Here is a 21,087-nt window from a genome sequence, read left to right on the forward strand (position 1 = left end):
TATGTCCCAAATTTATGGGGTCTCCAGACATGTTAAATTATTGGTCATTGTTAGTCTCCCTACTTATCTACTTACCTTGCTATCACTTATCATCCTCAAAATAGGATGATACTTTAAAACATAAATGAGATTGTGGCTTTTTCATGTTTTCATCTTTTTTATAGCATCCTACCACCCTTTAAATAAATAAATACAAACTCCTTCATCAAAGTCTACAAAGCTTTACATAATTCTCCCATCTAATTCCTACCTTTTCTTTCCTCTACCTTTCTGCTCCGGTCACACAAGCCTCCTCCTACTTCTCAAGCACAACAAACATATTCCCACTATTCATGCCTTTACTTTATCAGGTTTCTGCTCAAATATCACCTTTTCAAAGGAGACTTTCTTGACCACCTTATTGAAAGTCACACCATGTACAGATACATGACTCTCGGTCTCATCACCATCCTTTAATTTTGTTTATATTCTTTATTGCTACATATATGGTGATACATTTATTAATTAACAGTTTCTTTTACTTATCTATGCATACAAGAGCCAGGGTGTATGCCAGAGATAGGGGGGTACGAGGGTTTGGGTGAGAGGATTCACCAGAAACAGAATGGGGAACAGAACAGGTGGATTGACTGAAATACACTGTCTAGGGGAGCAGCAGGCCAGAGAGGAGAGAGCTTCTGTGCCATGTGGCTCGCCTTCTTGACTGGGGACTGAACTCATACTGCTGTGGTTGTCAACAGCTTCACAGTGCTGAGACTTAAACCCGTAAGCCACCAGGGAGGCCTATAGTGATATATTTAAAGACACACACACACACACACACACATTCATAGTCTATCCCCACAAAGTTTTATAACACTAAGCATTCTGTCATAATTACTACTATGTCACAGTAACACTCAATAAATAGTTGACTGAATAAATGAATTACTGATATGTACCGTAGCTAGAACCCTTTAGAAATTGGTATTCCATACAAGGATAGTGTAACTTTTCAAAGACCTTAGTTTTTAAAGCTGATAAGAAACCAATCTTGTAAATAAAGATCAGTTTACTAGTTTCGTTGCAGCGCCAGGTAGGCAAACAAGGTGGCCTTCTCCCATTACAATGTCCAAACTTGTGCTGACACAATGTTCGCTGTCCAGGCATGTGCTCACAAAATGTTTACTAGACTATGAAAGTCCCTAAGTGGTGAGAAAATTAAGGTTTTAAACAGGGACTTCTATTACTTTCAAAAAAACATGTTTCAAAACTAAGTTGAATGATTTAACAGCAGCTATAATAAGTGTTCAGAGGAGGGGAACTCCATAGCTCCCAGGGTGTCATTCTAACAGATACTTCCTTCAAAATAAAAAAATAACTTGCCTTATTTTAACTTGTGATAAAGCCAAGCATGTTATTTACTTATTGTGCACCATTTTCCCAGGACACCCAAATCTAGAGCAGAATAGCATGGCCATTTCAATTCCTACACTCAGGTGCGAGGCAGAAACGCCCCCAGTTAAATTTCAAATAGGAAATGGGGAGAAAGAAGCTGAAATAAGTTCAACATCAATCTTGCTTTAGGGAGGTAAAGAGTCTTATGCAATGCTATCACTCTCAGAAGATTTTTATCTGGCAAATACAGTTTTTAGGGCTCATTAACTTACCTGAAATTATAAGCAAATTGCATATATATATATATATGTATATATATATATGTGTGTGTGTGTGTGTGTGTGTGTGTGTGTGTGTCAAAAGTAAGCAAACTCACCTATGGTAAGAGTTATCTTTGAGGAAGAAGCAAGGGTACTGCCCTGCCACTGAGCAATTGGTAACAATGTAGCAAGTCATAGTGCAGCAATTTTATTTATTGATATACACATGTATATGTACAACTTTTCTGTATATAGGTTATATTAGTTAGCAAAGGCTGGCATAACAAAATACCAAAATACTGGGTGGCTTAAAAAACTATATTTTACCACCATTCTGGAGACCTGAAGTCTAAGATCAAGGAGTCAGAGATTCAGCTTGCTCTGAAACCTCTCTCTCTCTGCAACTTACCCATAGTCATATTTTCTCTGTCATAGCTAATCTCCTCTTTGCTCACTCTGTTAATTCATGGAGAAAAAAGTCTTCTGATACAGACCAGGTATAATGGATTAGGTCCAAACTCAATTATTTCACTTTAAGCTAATGCTTCACCTCTTTATGAAGACCTATCTTTGATTATGGTCACATTTTGAGGTATTGACAATTGGAACTTCAACATGTGAAGGGGGGAAGAAAGGACACAATTTAGCCTATAACATGTTATACTGCAACAAGAAAACTATGCTAGAAATGAAGGCAACAAAATAGAAAGAGGTGTTTTAACTGAATATGGATTCGTTTTCTGTTGAAGTATATAAAGAATCGACACTTAAAAAGTCAATACTCTGATGCCACTTCACAAGTGGCGCCTTGATAAAGTAGAAGGTGAAGATGTTAAGCCAACACAAACTAAAATGTTGATAAGAAGCTGGTCTCAAAGGCCAAGTTCCACATATTAAATCAACAAAAATGGCAAGAAGACTGGAATCAATATATTCTACACACTGATAGGGAAATGATGAAATTAGTCTTATTTCTTGGCAGGTAACCTATCAAAATGTTACAGAAGGTATAGCAATACTTTTATTCTTCATACTTCACAAGGAAAGTATGCCAAGAAGTAACATCTTGGAAAATATAAGAGCATTGGTTGTATTACTTAAATAACTCTAATGCCCAGCACTTACACAGAATACAAATATAATTCATTTCTAAAATATGTAATCTAGGTAAATTTACATAGATACAAGAGCATGTTTATATACAATAGGATTAATTTAAAAACTGTGTAGGTGACAACAGTCAGATACAGACATAGGTGTGTAAATGTATGTATTTTTGAATTTTAAGCCACTCCCTTCCTTAAAATCCTTCAATCTCTCAAATAAGCCAGAAAGAAAAGGAAAAATACCAGATGGTTTCACTTATAGCAGGACTATAAAGGACCAGGGGAGAAAATAATAATAATAAAGAACAACTACACACCAGAGATATTTTACCGGGGTAGAGTGGGGAATGGGATCAAAAATGGGGGCGAGGAGTAGTACTGGACTGTGGTGATGGCACACTGGTAATTTGGTGGTGGGAAACCCACGGAGATTACAACTGAGGTGGAAAAAGGCACACAATGATGTAAAAATAAACTATTATGTTATTTTTAAAAAATCCTTCCATTTCTCACCACCCAGTGATTATCAAGGCCTTCATCTTCACTAGAAATCATTTCTCACCACTCCCGTATAGCACTCTGCTCTTCACCCTGGCCCTAGTACTGGTAATTCCCCAAATTTGGCACACATTCTCAAGCCTTCAACTGAGAATTCCCCCAGTTAGCACACCTTTTTCTACTAACACGTTCCAACCACCTCTCCATTCCAGACTATTTCAAACAGCTGGGTATGAACCCATCAACCAGAGTTGTGAGTGTTGTGACATCGCTGACTATATACAATCCAATGGCTTATCCTATCACTCGACAATAACTGCTAGCTTATAGTTCTGCAGAGCGATTACTATTCATACTAATGTTCCCATAATATAGAATCATAAGAGTGTGAAGAATGAGCTAAATACGTGATCAACAGGAAATGAAGGGCTTCAAAAACTAATTTTTTTCTTTTAGTGTTACCTAGGTAAGCCATCTGAATATCAATCACTTTATGAATGGGCATTTTAAATATAAAAGTATTTTCCCTTTTCATAAAAATTTTTCCTCAAGTTTGGTAATAGCTTAATAGTTACATGTCATCATAACATAAGCAAAATGTTGGCTCTTGCCAAAAGACACACTCTAAAATGTGTTACTGCCAGCATTCAATCACAGCTGTCTTGCAACGATGTCCCAATATCCCCACTTGGGATAATTTATTCACAGATTTAACTCAGCCCTTAAGCTTTCGATGAGAAATATAAACCAGGAGGCAAGAGAGTAAGATCAGTAAAGGAAGAACTTGCTCCTTTCTGTTACCTGAGATGTAGAAAAATTCAGCAACACTCCCCCTTACCCCATCACCACCACTCCTGACTCCTGTAATTTATTTGCAGACTTTTTACCATATGTATAATATTAAGGAAGTAAGACTGACTTCTTGTTGGGGCAGAGGAAGGAATTAGAAAATTCAGAGTGCTTAGTAGGGGCTTCTAAGATTTTCAAGAAATAAACCCTTTTCAAGGCAGCATCTCTTAATACATGAAATAGCCACTAAGAAGAGGGGAAGTCCACACTCTAAAATGTTTAAAGAGGTCAAGGGGTTTCACTATGAGAAAAACTTCCCCTCTCACAAGTTAAAAAGAAGACTCTCATTTTCCCTGTGACTCAGTCAATCACGCTGAGTAGGTAATTAAGCAGACCACACTGATGGACTCCATCGCCAAAAGGATGTGAGGCGGGGGAAACATGTGAAAACAGATTTCTATTCTGCAAGATTATTGTCGCTTTTTCTTGGGTTACCTCAACATGGATTCCTTGGGGACACAAGTGGAATTTTTCAAGGCAAAAGATATTGGCTCATACCCAAAAGGAAACAATCTGTTGATTTCAACAAAACTGATAGACTTTGGCTTTTTTCCTAGGACTATGAGAAAAGCCAGCATTATCCTCTCGCCAGGTTTCTTTTTCTCCTAAAAGCCCAGTTTAACTATAAATGCTACTTCAGGGGGACTGTGTCCTGCCCGGTCAGAATATGTTTGTTTTCTTGCAGTTTTCAGAATTTCCAAAAAGAGGCGTGGGAAACAAGTTGCTTAATGGGCCTAAATCGAGCCCAGCTGTCTCTCTGGTTTCGACAGACCGAATCTGCTCAAAGGCGCTTAGTACAGATCCACCAGCAGCCAGTCCTCCTACGGTGCCCCCTCCCCCTCAGCTGGCTACTGGGGAAAATGAGCCTTTCTAGATAACGACATCGGCCTTGAGCAACTCCTAACGGACCCCAACATCGCCTTTCTTTGTCCAAAAGGCCTCTGTCACAGTTTCAGCAGCCCTCAGTCAGGGCACCTGCCAAGCCTCGCCTTTCCGACTCCGCCCCAACGACCGGCCTTCCTCAGGCCTCGTTTTCCTCAGGCCTCAAACCCAGCTTCACGTGGAAACTGCAAAACGGCCCATTCCCAGAATCCCCCACGGGAGCGCGGCGTCCCCGGTCAGTCGGGGGATCGGACAGACAGGCGGCGCTGGAGGGAGAGATAGCCAGGGCACCACAACTACCTTTCCCCTCGAAGTTGCTTCTCCGGGATCAGCGCAATCAGCAGGGATGCTACTCCGCGGCTGGCGAGCGGCTGGAGCTGCTCAAGCTGTGGCTGTGGCCGCCCCACTGAAAGTTCTGGAAGCTTGGCTGGCTGGGCATGCGCAGTACATGCCTTGGCCCCCAGGGAGGTATCCCGGTCTGCCCTCTGCGGGACCAGAGGGAGCTTTGCAGGCGCTGTACGGGAGCAAGGCTGGGAGCCTTCCTTGCTCCCTGGTTCCTTCACACACAGCTGTTCTTGTATTTACTGAGCACCTTCTGTGTGCCAGGCACTGTGATCAGCTCTGCACTCAGACTTCGCAAGCCCTCCTTGCTTGAGGGGAAGAGGGAGATGTTAACCATAGCATGGCGGATAAATGTAGTTTTGACACGGATATAGGCTGAATGAGAACAGGTGTGAGGTACCCCCAAAGAGCAAGTTGGAACCACCAAGTCTGGAGAGCAGCAAAGTGTTCCCATGAGAAATGCCTTACTGGAGATCTAAGGTGAGGAGACAGGTGGAGCAGATGGCACATTCTGGGCAAGGAAACAGCATGAGCAAAACCAATGCGGATGAGAAGAATTATTGTCTCTGAAAAACTGAAGGAAGAAAGGGTGATGAAGCAGTTATGCAAGAGGCTGCAAAGGCTTCCATGCTGGGCTTATCCTAAATAGTTTCCGTTGTCTTTTCTGTGCTAAGAAAAATAGTCACTACCTCTGTGGTGCTTTGCAGTGAACAAGACATTGTGTCATTAATTTTAACAACTTGTGAGTAATAGTGTTCTCCGATGAGGAAATTGTGGCTTACAGACATCAAGTATTTTGCACGCGGTCATTAAGTAGGAAACTAAGACCAGAACCCAGCTTCCCCCTATCCATGGCCATAGTCATTATGTAGCATAAGGTAGCCCCCTAAGAAGCTTTACCAAATGAAAAAAGATCACACGTTTTTTATTTTAAAAAATTCTGTAATATTGTATTTAAGCATTTTTTTTAAAGATTTTATTTATTTATTTGTGCATGCAGAACTGGGGTACAGGCCAGAGGCTCAGGGGCGGTGAGAGGCTTCACCAGAGACAATGGGGAACAGAACAGGCAGATTGACGAAGTACACTGCTGAGGGGAGCAGCGGGTGGGTCAGGAGAGGTCTGCCACACCATGTGGTCACCTCCGGGGCAGGTGGGAATTGAACTCATGCGGAGTTGGCTTTAGATTCTCAGTGCTGTGCTTTAACCCGCTGCGCCACCAGGGAGGGCCTGTATTTAAGCATTTCAACCCATCTAGAGGCCAATCCTAGAGGTGCATGTTCACCTCCTGTCAGAAAATGCTGATACTTGTTCTCCCCTTCCTCTTCTGCAGTGGGGGAGGGGAAGTGATGGCTCTCAAGAAGACAAAAATTGGTTTTTGAAAGGCTAAAAAAACTAAGACATTGCAATGATTGACTGTCCACCAACCTTTAACTGCATCCAACAAAATTTTACTTCTTATTTAATTTTTCTCTTTTGGAAGAAATTTAAGATTAGATGCAGTTTATTTTATCTTAGGAGAAATAATAGGAAAAAATGTGAAGGATTTTGTCCTACAGTAATGGAATCTCCAAATTTTACCAGAAAGCCAGAATAAAGATCACATTTCATAACTTCCCGTCTAGCTCTGTAAGTACTGGGCTATAGGAGGTGATGGAAATTGATCTTCTTGAAAAGTGGACATGGTGACAAGTCTCCTTGGACTGTGTGCATGAAAACAACCAGAGGTGGCTGTAAGCAACAAAATAGGAGCGTGTGGCAGAGCCATAGCGCAGACCTTGCACACAAGCCCTTTCACAGACCTCTGTTGGAGGAAAGAACATTCTGTCATAGGTGCCCACTGTTGGTTTGGGTTTCTGTTACATGTAAATGATCTCTGACGCTTTGTTAAATTATTATAGCGGATTAAGGCATGTCACTTAGATGTACCTCATTCTAAATGCAGCTCAGTAGCGCTAGGTATCTTCACCATGTTGTACAACAAATCTTTAGAAAGTATCTTGCAAAACCAAACTCTTCCCCTAAAGAAAATCTCACCTCCCCCATGTGCTACCCCTTGGCAACCACCTAAGACTTGAATTTAGATAATTCCCTTAAATTTTTTTCCTTTTGTGATTGACTTATTTTGCTCAGCATAGTATTGTCTAGATTCGTCCATATCATAGTATATGTCAGGATTGTCTTCTTTTCTTTTTTTTTTAAGATTTATTTATTTATGCATACAGAATTGGGGTACAGGTCAGAGGTGCAGGGGTGGTGAGAGGATTCACCAGAGACAGAGTGGGGAGCAGAACAAGCAGATCGACAAAGTACACTGCTGAGGGGAGCAGCGGGCGAGACAGGAGAGGTCTGCTGTGCCATGTGGTCACCTCCGGGGCAGGGATCGAATTTGCACTAAAGTGGCTGCAGCCAGCTTGCAGTGCTGCATCCTAACCTGTTGCTCCACCAGAGAGGGCCAGGATTGTCTTCTTTTTTAAAGCTGTGTTGTATTTCATTTTCTGTACTTATCACATTTTCATTATCAATGTATCTGTCAATGAACATATATTTGGGTTGCTTTACTCCTTAACTGTTGTTATAATGTCATGAACAAACATCTTTTTGAGATCCTATTTTTAACTTCCTTTGGACATATTCCTGGGATTGCTAAATCACGTGGTAATTCTATCTTCAGCTTTTTGAGAAGCCTCTATATTGTTTTCCTTTATGAAAATCCCATTTTACATTCCCACCAACAGTGCACAAGGGCTCCAACTCTTCCCCATTTTTATAAACATTTGTTATTTTCTGAACTTTTGATATTGGCATCCTGACGGATGTGAAGTGATAATCTCTTTGCGGCTTTAATTTGCATTTCCTTAATAATTAGTGATGTTGAGTGTCTTTTCATGTAATTATTGGCCATCTGTGTATCACCTTTAGGGAACTGTATATACAAATGTTTGCCCACTTTCACTAGGTTATTTGGGGTTTTCTATCATTGTTGAAGTTCCTTATATATTCTGGTTATTCCTGGTCAGATAAATGATATTTTCTCCCATTCCTTAGGTCCCTTTTTTATATGTTGATTGTTTTCTCTGATGTGTAGAAATTTTTAAGTTTGATGTACATCCATTTGTCTATCTTCAACTGATCCTTTATTCTAACTAATATAATCACTTAAATATTAAACTAAAGCAGCAATGATTTAACAAAATGAGATTACCGGGGCCCTCCCTGGTGGTGCAGCAGGTTAAAACACAGCACTAAGAAGCTAAAGCCACTTCTTCATGAGTTCGATCCCCACTGCCCTGGATGTGATCCACATGGCTTGGCAGACCTCTCCTCACTCGCCGGCTGCTCCCCTCAGCAGTGTACTTCGACGATCTGCCTGTTCTGCTCCCCACTCTGTCTCTGGTGAATCTTCTCACCGCTGCTGCAGCGCTGGCCTGCACCCCAGTTCTGTATGCACAAACAAATAAACCTTTTCTAAAAATGAGATTACCATAGTAGAAAATGGCCTGGTCCCTGAGGAAATTAGCTTTTTAATATATTTTGATCAAGATTGCTAGGTAACAAATATAACAAAAGTTAAATTTAGTCACATTACAGAACAATATTCTGTGGGTAGTAAGGAAATTTTAAAAGTATACTTTTCTGGACTTTAATATTTCCCACCTAGAAATCACACTCTTGTTGTATGATGTTATATTCACTGTGTTACCTTCTACACACAGGTGAACAGCTGTGAATGTGCTGGAGGCTCCCAGTGATTCTGGTTTCACATCCCTTATTATAAATTACCCATTTATGTGAAATGGCAATAAAGCATGCAGAAATTCCCTTGGATCTGAGAGTAGGGTTTCCCCAGCACAATAAAATTTGTGGTCAATTTAGCTATCTCAGCTAAGAACTTCAGCCAATCATAATTTAGGAGGGAAATGGAGTTCCCAAATAAATAGGATTCCCAAGACAACGTTTTCTGAAAAATTCCTCAGGCTTGGAATCTGAGTAACAGGAGTTACTCTATAGACCATTTTATCACTATGAAGAAAAGTGTTGTTCTCCTTTTGGATATCATCTTCCTGTTTTTTGTTGGAGTTCAAGGTAAGGGGTTCTGAATTTTATTAGGTTAGTAAAATCAAAGGTATTACTTGCTATAAGAGTTTTGATTCTGTAATTGTTTTGTATGTACCAGAACGTGATATATCACTCATAAAATCTTCTAGGCAATGGGGTCAATTCTTTAAACTTGACCTGCCAAGACAAACAGTTCTTTTTAGTTTGGGTGTATGAATTCATGGCATCTGGTAAGTATTCAATAAATGTTTGTCAGACTGATGATAATGAAAGACTTTGTCTCCTAAATTATTTTTTCCACCTGTTACTGTTTCTTGATAACTATTCATGTTATTAATTAAGGATCCAGCAACCAGAGAGATTGTTTTCCTAATCTATTTACTAACTACCTTTGTTATCTTGGACAAATAAGTGAACTTTTCTAGACATCAGTTTCCTCATATGAAAAATGTAGATTTTAGAGTTATACTTTATCTACCTATCACTCAATATTTGACATAGATTAAGCACTGAATAAATATATGTTGAATGAGTGAAAGAATTAATGAATGAGGATAATGCATTTTAAAGAGTTTTCAATGTTTAAAGCACAACTGGAAGTGAGGAGGATGAGAATGGTGGTAGACATTGGTTTTTATAAGTAGAGTTTTTTGGTTTTTTTTTTAAGATTTATTTATATATGCATACAAGAGCTTGAGTGCAGGCTAGAGATGTGGAGGATTGAACAGATTCACCAGAGATGGGGGGGGGGTGGAACAGGCAGATCTACTGAAATACACTGCTAAGGGGAGCAGCAGGCAAGACAGAAGAGATCTGCTTCACCATGTGGTTCAGCTCCCTGACTGGGGATCGAACTTGTGTTGCAGTGGCTGCAGGTAGGTTCATAGTGCTGCAACTTAACCCCTTGTGCCACCAGGGAGACCCCATAAGTAGAGCTTTTTATTCAACCAAAACCAAATCAGTTCTACTAGGATCAGATAATAAAAGGTTCTGGGATTTGCTTAAGAAACTGTAGTCCACATAGCACACATCAACTGAGTTTCTTTGTGTCTGGAATTTAAGTAAGGATTTATTTGAAATCTTTTTCCTAAGTCTATAAGATATAGTGTTAAGAACACTCTTTGGATTCCAAGGGATATGAACCAAAACCCTGCCTTTGCCCACTAAAGAATGAATACTTTGTTCTTTGCTAGCTTCTCTGAAACATAAACTTCTATATAAAATGGAGGTAATACCTACCTCCATATAGTATCTGCAAAAGTTTGTGGTAATGATTTAGAGACTCCGTAAATGATAGTAATAACTAAGTAAAACATTGTTTTGATGGATCATCTAAATTGAAGTTGCTCTAAACTATGGGTTCTACATTTTCTCCCTTAGGAGACCCAATAATGAATAGACGCTGTCTCTGTATCACCACCAGTAGTAAGATCTACCCAAAATTCATAAAAGAAATTAAACAATATGAACCAACTCCTTCTTGTGGGAAAACTGAAATCATGTAAGTAAAACCTTTTGCAGCATGCATACCATATGGTAGGGGATGTTAAATTGTGTTACTACTATTATCTACATATAGACATTTAAAATTTAGTTGGTTAAGCCTACCATAAACTTCATTTCTTTGAAAAAACAAAGAACTTCTAATAGAGATTGAGACCAAAGATGGCATATTTCTATGCATGTTCACAGTAGAAAATGTTGAATGCAGATATACCATAAGAAGAAAAAAAATCACTTCTGTTCCCACCCTCCAGGGAATAATTCCTTGTTATATAGTCCTCCAAATTTCTCCCATTTTCTTTGTGTGTAAATATGTAGAAACTTTGTATGTATGTGTGTATACATATAGTTGGATATATACACATAACATACATTCATAAAAATAAAATTATATACTACATGCTGTTTTATAATCTGCTTTTTTATTAATACCACAACATGGACATTTCTTCATGTCAGTAAATCTCTAATAATGTCATTGTTAAGGTTTATTTTTACTTATTTATGCATATAAGAACTGGTGTCCAGGCCAGAGGTGTGTGGCAGGGGGTTTGGGGGGGGTGAGAGGATTCACAGAGAGAGTGGGGAGCAGAACAGGTGGATCTATTGAAATATACTGCCGAGGGAAGCAGCAGATGAGATAGGAAAGGTCTGCTGCACCATGTGGGTTATCTCCTTGGCTAGGGATCAAATTCAGACCTCAGTGGATGGTGACAGTTTCTTGTGGCTGACTTTAACCCCTGTACCAACAGGGAGGCCCTCTATTAATATTATTTTTAAAACAAAATTATATTCTATCTATGGAGGTACCATAATCTAGTTAATGCTTAAATATAGGCTATTTCTAATTTTTTGCTATTAAAAACAAACTGTTATTGTAGTAACACTGTTATCTTTAATTCTTTCTTACTAATAATACTTTCCTATAGATTAAAATTGCTAAATTAAAGAACATTCATATTTTAAATCTTTGAGACCTAAATCAAGGGTAATACATAGAATGAGCTCTTATTCTCAGACTATAGAGAGAATTTTTAAAAAATATTTAACTTATTCCTGGAAAATCTGCCATAATTTTAGAAGTCAACCAGTCTGTTAATCTTGTCTTAGCAAAACATTTTATTATGTTTTTGTTTCATTAAAATTTAGCTAAATTCATAATATTGTTTCTATAAAAAAAAGTAGGTTTTTGGCAACTTTATAATTTGCTCCTTCATTTAAACATGCAAAGTGATTTCTGGCACAAGAACCAGTATTATCTTATAAGTTTCTCCCATTGTACATACCTAGTATATATGTGTGTGTGTGTGTGTGTGTGTGTGTGTGTGTGTGTGTATACACACACATATATATTTTTTTATTTAGGGTTATGTGATCTTACTAATAATACTAATAATTAGGCAGGAAAAAGACTGGAAGTCTCAAATACTTATAATAATTGCACTAATACATTCTATTGGTTTTTCTATTTCTGTAAAAAATGCCATTGGGGTTTTAATAGAAATAGTATCAAATCTATAGATTACTTTGGGTAGTATGGGTACTTGGAAGAAACTCTTTTAAGCCAAATAAAACATTGAGGAGTTGGATTCTGGAGTCACAAGAAGCATTTAAATTATTATAAATGACCCAGAAAGCTCATATTGTATCCTTGACAGTGCTACAATGAAGAACGGAGCTCAAATATGTCTCAACCCAGATTTGAAGACACTGAAAAAATGGAAAATACAGGTTGGTGAAAAGGGGAAACAAAATTATTCTTTGAGAACTTAATTTTGAAGACAAAAACTATGTGGTTGCTTTAAGGTTACATCTCTCTTTCATATCATTATGTTCCTACCTTGTTCCAAGAATAATTTCAGACGTATGAGGCATAATTACTTCCCTGTAAGTACTTTCACTGTCTATTTCCCCCACCACACTCTGTGTTCCATGAGGGCAGAGGGCTTGTCTTTCTTACTCAATATAATAAACATGTGCTGATAAAAATGACAGACACTGAGATTAGAATAGTAAAAATGTGTAGTTCCTTCTGTAGCATCTATGCTAACAATTAAATATGTATAATGTGAGATATTTAAGTTAAAGATAAGTACAAGAATCTTGAGATTTACAGAAGAAGGAGCAACTAACTTTGCTGGGATAGGGAAGGGGGCAAGAAGAAAGTGTTAAGGAAGACTTTTCACTTCACTTAACACCTGAAGTGAGAAATAGAAGTAGTATTAAAGGATAAGTAGTTTACCAGGAGTGAAAGGACAACATGTAAAATAAAATAAAAATAAAAGCAAGAGAGCTTGCTGTGTTCAGGGAGTCTCAAGTAACGTGACTGAAGTTATTGTGAGGAAGTGCAGAGATTGAGGTAGAAAGTACACTAGGATAAAGTGGTCTATATGACTTACTTTGGTGTTAAGTTTCAAGAAGGCCACAGAATTTATAGCTAGCAACTTGAGTTCTGAAGCCAGACAGACTAGTGATTCTGCCATATGCCAGCTGTAGAACTTTGGACAAGTTGCCATAGGCAAGACTTGGTCTTTTGACATGTAAAAACTGAATGACATTAATACCAACCTCAGAAGGTGGTTGGGGACAGATGGGTCATAGCAAAGTGAGCATGAACTTAGCTTTAGCCAAGTGGAAGTTTATCGCTACCTCCTTGAAGTAAACAAAGTAACATCAGAAGGAGCCCATTGGAAAGTGAAGCAGTAATTTCAAATCGATTTGGGGATGAAGAAATCTCATAAACAGGAGAGTTCCAAATACAAGGAAGGGAACATGGTGAGTTTAAGAAACATTACCTTTTTTCTCTTTCCTCATAGGCTAGCATTAAGAACAAACTACAGAAGGGAAAGTACCAGAAAATCAATAAAGTTTCAAACCGTAAAAAGTTTCAACGTTTTCAACAAAAGAAGACTGCATAAGTGACTACCAAAAACTATTTTATGTTCAAAATGTTTATTCCAAAAGGGGTAACATCTTAATACATAGATAAGCTTAGTGTTTTGTTGAGAATATGTAAACCCTTATTACAAAACTGTAATTAAAACTAGATAGCTGTTTTTAAAGTGCAAGTGTTAAAAGTTGTTTGCCTTTTTCTTCCACCTCCAACCGACTGAATTTCATCATACTTAAGACCACCGTCTTACTAACACCCACATCTGGACAAACGTCTGGACAAATGTCTGGACAACTACATCCCCCATCCAACAGCTGCCTGGGATGCAGCCCAAGTGTTTTCAGGTCACAAGTATTGTCAGTAGCCTCCCAACAGTATTCTGAGTCGCAAGTTAGCAAGGACCAGCCTGTCAACTCCCCTAGAGCAGTTTGGAATCGAGCTGGACCTCACCAAGCTGCATGGCCATCGGCAGGCCTCACACACAATTATCTGGAAGACCCTTACTAGTTGATTTAGGGAACTACCCCTGGAGAACACTAGCAATTGGTTTTCAGAAATTTCTATCTGACTTTTTCTTGCCTTCCCAGCTGCCAGTTTATTTCTTATTAATCCCCTTAGTTTCAGGCAAGTTGCTTCCTCGCTGCCTAACACTGCTCAGTGCCCATCTCTTTTTTACTATGCAGGTTGTACACCTTTCTTATTCTTTCTTCCAACACCCTGCAGGAATGCCTTCTTTTCCCTACTCTTCATCACTTGATCCAGTCTTTAGAGCTTAGTTCAACTCTCCCTCTTAAATGAAATCTGATAGACCTTCAGATTATCTTAAAACTAAAACTCCTTTTTCATTTGTATTTACAGAGGCAAACACTTACTTATGATCTGATTCTTCTTGTGTGTTTATTTCCATCTTCCCAACCAAAGTCTCAGCTTCCTGAGGGCAGGGACCACAATTCATTTCTCTGACTCTGCCACCAGGCCTAATAAGGCTTTGGATAATTTTCGAGTTGCAGTTGTAGGAGGGCAATCAAGCCATAGCTGTGAGCATATTGTCAATCCCTAATTATTATTTTACTGTTTATCATTTACTTATTATCTTTAGGACATGGACAATGCAGGAACTGGTGATGTTGCAACATCCTTGTTTTATTAGAACAGGAAGTTAACTGGCCCTTGTCAACAAACAGAAGGAAATGTTTAAAATATTGTGAATAATCTGACCTTTTTTCATAAGATATATAGAATTCTGGGAACCAGAGAACTTTACAATGGAAAGAGGCGTTAGAGGTCAATGTCCAGCTTCTCCCCACCCAGTATAAAAATTCCTTCAATACCATTCTTGATGAGCCCAATGTTCTAACAGTTCATGTTCTGACAAGAAAGCCACCCAAATCCTTCTGAACTTCATTGTCAGCTTAATTTGCTTCAGGGCTTGTAAATGTTTGTGGCTATTGGTTACCACACCAAAGACACTTAAGAGCTAAAGGAAGCATCAAATCCTGCTAGTGGAGGCCCGCATGGTGCCTCCTTGGCCTCTCCAGGGCTTGGAAACCCACTTAAAATGGAAGTTTGGTAAATTGTATAGGAGAGGATATTTTGAGCCAGAATTAAAACTTCTACTTCTCCAAATTTTGTCACTTCTCACACAAGAGATGATTTTCAGTGCTTCCCAGTAGTGATTCTATCCAAACAATGTCTTATTCTAATCATGAAACTTTTTCGCTCCTCCCATGTAACTCTTAAATAATCTAAATGTTCCATAATTTGAGAGTATAGATCCAGTTACCAGGCATCCCAAAGGACAGTGTATATCTAGTAAGCAAAGAGCACATGTCTTGATGAAGTAGCTATGATGCATATAAATGTAATATCATCCTTTATATAATAAACATGCATATTCTATAAACAACTGTTAAGTTCAAAGTAGCATGAGCATATAGCATATAGTATTTTCTTTGTTAAAAGCCAATGATATCAATAAATGGACCATTGATCCGTAAACAAATACTGAAGTATTTTTTCGAATATCTTCAACATGTACCTCCACCTTAATAGTGAATCTCATTTCATACAAGGTGTAATTGAGATAAAGATGTGGAATCTCTTTATAAGGGTTTTTGAGGACCAAAAAAAACGGGGGGGTTCTATAGAAAATATGACAATTTTACCTTGTAACAATATTGATTATAAGAGTTATGTCATTTCTTTCCTAATCTTCAAGGGTAAAGCTATCCCAATGAGATAAACACTCAGGAAGCCAAAATGTTCTCTTTTCTATATTCTAAAATTATATATGTTTACATGTCATAAAGTCTCAAGTAGTTATGATATAATAAGCTAAGAATAAATTAAGAGTATAACAAACTCACACTGGAGGTATTCCACTGTGTGCAATCTCTAAGCAGATTCATGGTAGACAGACAGTATCATCCTTGTGCATTTGCAGTACACTTTAGACCAGACACTAGAATGGGCAGGGAACAGCTGCTAGTGCTGGACATGACCACTGATAAGAGCCTTCATCTGAGAGACAGTGGGCACTATAAAAAGCACTAAGATTCTTATTATGATGAAAGCCTTCATCTGAGAGATAAGGAGAACTATAAAAAGCACTAAGATTCTTACTATGAGCTATCTGGGTTCTGATTAGGAGGCTACCACTTAGCTGTGTGACTTCAGTTCAAGGTTAGAGTTAGCCAGAGAGGTTCTTGGGCAACATTTGGAAGTTAGAAACAAAGAAATGGTCATTATTCTTGACTTCAAAAAGTAAGAAAATAAGTCAGCAAATAAATAAAATGAGAGATACAGTGGTATTCAGTCGGTCACTCCTCCAAGTTCATCCATCTTCACAACTGCTTCCCTTGTGACCCACGGTGGTCCCAGACCCTCCACGGTATATTTGGAAGTGACCATCCAGAGGCAATAGCTTCTCAGTGACACTGGCACTACCAAAAGGGCAACTGGGCAAGTTTGATTTCTTGGACTTTTGTCACCAATTCTGACTTGTCCATTTGTACCAGTGCATCTGAAATATTGCTCAGTGAGTTCTTCTATGATCCCCTAACTTTCTCTCTCAGACTCAGTGCATCTGAAATATTGCTCAGTGAGTTCTTCTATGACCCCCTAACTCTCTCTCTCAGACTCAGTGCATCTGAAATATTGTTCAGTGAGTTCTTCTATGATCCCCTAACTTTCTCTCTCAGACTTTCACTCTCCAAGATCATCGCACATCGGTGTAGCATCTAATTGTGTAATAAATCTTTTATTCCACAGTAGTATTCTGAATGGTTCTGCTTGTTTGTACCAGCAGCACATTTTTGCATGATTGTTCCACCTCATTATTTAAGTTTCAGTTTAAATGTCCCTCCATACAGTGTCCTTCTTTATCACCCCTAGTGAAATAACCATCTTCTCCCAGACCCTTTCTTATAGTCCTTTCCAAAGTGGGAGGTGTGCACCTATTTCTTCCACCCAATGTGGAGGAAGTGAGAATATAACAATATTTTTGTGGGAAAAAAGTAAATAAATAACTAAAGATTTACTATAAAACTAAATCCAGGATTTCATCTGAGCAGATTCACACAATGCATTTGTCAGGCAAGGTTCTGTGTCCATCACAGGATGATGTCCTGTGGAAAAAATAAGACTTCCATGAAGGGGAGGAACTGACATGTACCCTCATTCCGTCTGGCACTTCCTGTACATTGAGACAATGTGTTACCACTTTTGTGGGCATAGTCTCTCTGGCCAATTCTAAGCTAGAGCTAAGATTGTGAGAATTATAAAATAGAGTGCTAATTAATCAACCTTCACAAAAAGGGCAGACTATTTAAAGGAACCCTACAGAAATTCACATGGGAAGACAATACTCATAATGCAGACATGAACTAACAAAAGAATTCAACATACATAGAGAAGATGTTCTAATTTTATCTAGACGGGAACACAATTTTAAAATGCTGGTGGTTAGAGTCTGTTTCATTCTCTTCTATCATAAATCAATCAAACTTAATAATAATCTGAAATTATCTTTCAAAATTAGCAAAGCAGTTATTTCCTGCCCCATCACAAATGTTGAGTTTCTTGACTGTAGCATCATTGTCTCCTTTACCACAGCAGCATGGTGTCTAGAACAGTGCCTGATACTTAAAAAGCCCTTAACATGTATTTTTCACAATTGTTTCACGTGTTCTCCTCCAGGGCCTTTCTAAAGCAGTCTCAGCTACACTTTCTATGATCATCTAAATATCCACTGCCTTCTGCCTTCACTTTTCCTCTTGTGCTTTTGTTCATCTGCTCCCAATCCCACATCTATTTTGTTCTTCCACATGCCTATATGGTCCAAGTCTAGCTTTTCTATGTCTCCACCCAAGAATGCTCCTCACACAGAAATCCTCCCTTGTGACTGTCTTTTTAGAAAGTGATTATAACTATAAAGATCTGTTCTCCGATTTCAATTTTTTGAAAGATTTTTTTTAAAGATTTATTTATTTGCACATATAGAAGTGGGGTACAGGTCAGAGGCTCAGGGGCGGCAAGAAGATACACAAAAAGCAGAGTGAGGAGCAGGGCAGATCGACGAAGTACACTGCTGAGGGGAGCAGCGGGCGGGTCAGGAGAGGTCTGCCACGCCATGTGGTCACCTCCAGGGCAGGCGGGGATCGAACTCATGCACAAGTGGCTTTTGCTTCTCAGTGCTGTGCTTTAACCCGCTGTGCCACCAGGGAGGGCCAATTTTTTGAAAGATTTTTAAAAAGATTTATTTATTTATGCATACAAGAATTGGGGTACAGGCCAGAAGTGTGGGGGGATGAGTAGAGTCACCAGAGCCATCGTGGGGAGCAGAAAAGGCAGATTAACTGAAATTCAATGCTGAGGAGAAGCAAGTGAGATATGAAAGGGCTGCAGTACCATGTGGGTCCCCTCCCTGGCTGGAGATCAAACTCCTGTTGCAGTGCTGTGCTTTAACCTTTTGTCACCAGGAAGGGCCCTGATTTAAATTTTTAATCAGAAAGCAATTTGCTAAACCAGTAAAGAATTTTGTATCTCAACAAAATTTATATATTAGAACAGAAATCAGTGAAAAATTTATAAACTGTACTTTTGAATGTAAATTCCAGTGATCACTTAAGAGGATGCTATTTAAGGTTTCTTTTTCCCTCTTGGGAAAATGGATAATTCCTTTCTTATTAGAAATGAAGATAAACAAAAACATTGCAACCACAGATGTTTGGAGTACTTTCGACTACTGTAATTTTTTTTGGCCTATATAAAGATTAAATTGAGTAAATGAGAAGGAAAAACAACTTTCCTGACTGATAAGGCATTTTTTTGTGGGTATTCAAGATACACTTTTGACACCATGTTAATTTAAAGCCCCTAAGAGGGTGTCAACCTTACGTTTTAGGGAAATAAATAAATCACAAAGGAATAATCAAATCTAAGTCTGTGAATAACAGTGTGGACTGGGGGTGGGCACAGATTGTGAACTGGGAAAATTGATAAAAGACTAGGGAAAGGCATCGAATTACACACAACTGTTTGTTTTCTTTAGACTTGAGCTCTACAGATAAAGAAATCACATGCTTTACACGTAGTTTTTCATCATACATTCCAAGTTTCTTTTCACAAGTTACTGGTATCAGCATCTCTAAGGAACAAGGTTGTGGCCTCTGGCTTCTGTGTAGAACAAAGGACCTTGTGGGTCCAGTCACGGACCATCAGCTTTCCCTTATACCAGGGTAGATAACCTGAACTTCCTGTGGAAGGAAGAACTGAAAATCAAAGTCTATGAGAGGAAAAAGTCAAAAGAAACCAATAGAAAAAATTTGGTTATTTAAAGAGGAAGTGCCAACAATTGCTTCTACAATATTAAAAACAGCAGAATTGACCTCCAAACAGATGTCTTTTGTTTGGAGTCCTTTATTAAAGTTAGCCTGGGCTCTGATTTTTTTGGAATGTGAGTGAAAGCAAAAGCAAACTAAATTTCTCTGGAAAATAGGTTAAACAGGAATTAGCCCTGGTAGCAAGGGAGGAGGCTAGGTGCTCTGGCCAGCGGAAAGAGGGGCAGTAGAGGAAGAGGGGAGGGAGGCTGTGAAAGAAAAAAAAATAGCACTGGCTGGAGTAAAAGTCAAGAAGACAGTGACAGTGAGAAATTTCCTGTGATGGGAAGACCAGCATTAAAATACTGCTGCATGCATTCACTTTTATTTATTTTATTTTAAAAAAAGATTTATTTATTTTTGCATACAGAACTGGGGTACAGGCCAGAGGTACAGGGTCAGTGAGAGGATTCACCAGACACAGAGTGGGGAGCAGAACAAGCAGATCAATGAAGTACACTGCTGAGGGGAGCAGCAGGCAGGTCAGGAGAGGTCTGCCTCACCTTGTGGGTCACCTCTGGGATCGAACTCATGCTGATGTTGCTTTAGCTTCTTAGTGCTGTGCTTTTTTAACCTTTTGCACCACCAGGGAGGACCCTGCATTCACCTTTAAATGAAGCTTTCCTGAGACCCTGGAAATATTGAGAAAGGTTTTGAATTTCTTATAATTGCAGGAGTGTGAGCTTAAGTTCCTTTATTTGCATATTGAATATAACTACCCAATGCTCAGGTACTTTAGTGCCACTTGGGTTATGTGGCAGCCAGGGAGGTGTATCGCCTGGATCATCCTTCAACAAAGAACTTCTTGAGCCTGAAGGAGCACTGCCAGCCCTCAACCTCAAATTGCAGCCCTTTGGACTCACCTGAGATTTCAAGCTGAGAACATACTCTTACAGGCAGTGACTCGAGATAAAAGAGAGTAGAGTCTGGTCATCACCCAGATCAATGTGAAAAAAGGCTGAGGGTAAGGCTTTGTTTCTAATACCCAGTGGGAAAGTAAATATTGATATAATAGGCAGTGGCCTTGCAAAAGAACCAATATTTACCGCACTATTCACAAAATCACTAAGGATTTTCAAAACTAACTAAAATGTATCATGTGTAAATACACAGAAAATAAAAATCATTAGATGATTCTTGAGAAATAAGAACTTGGCTTTGGTAGACCTAGTCTCTGTAGAGCCTAAGGTTGATACATTTGTCCTGAGGCCAACTCAAAAGTTCTCAAGGTCCACAAGAAGAAAAGGTGTAAGTAATTGTGGGCAAAACTCACAATAAAGCTGGAAGGGGAAAGGGAATAAAGAATAAGAAAAAATTAAACTGGCCTTGAAACTACGATTTCTTTTGTTACCAGTTCTTGCATGTGGTCATTTTGCCAAATAGTAAACGATTGATGTTTAAAAAAGAAAAGAAAAGCATGAGCTCCCTCTAGTGGCTAA

The sequence above is a fragment of the Condylura cristata genome, unplaced genomic scaffold (genome assembly GCF_000260355.1).
Source record: "Condylura cristata isolate star-nosed mole 26May11 unplaced genomic scaffold, ConCri1.0 scaffold00012, whole genome shotgun sequence".
NCBI classification, from domain to species: domain Eukaryota; kingdom Metazoa; phylum Chordata; class Mammalia; order Eulipotyphla; family Talpidae; genus Condylura; species Condylura cristata.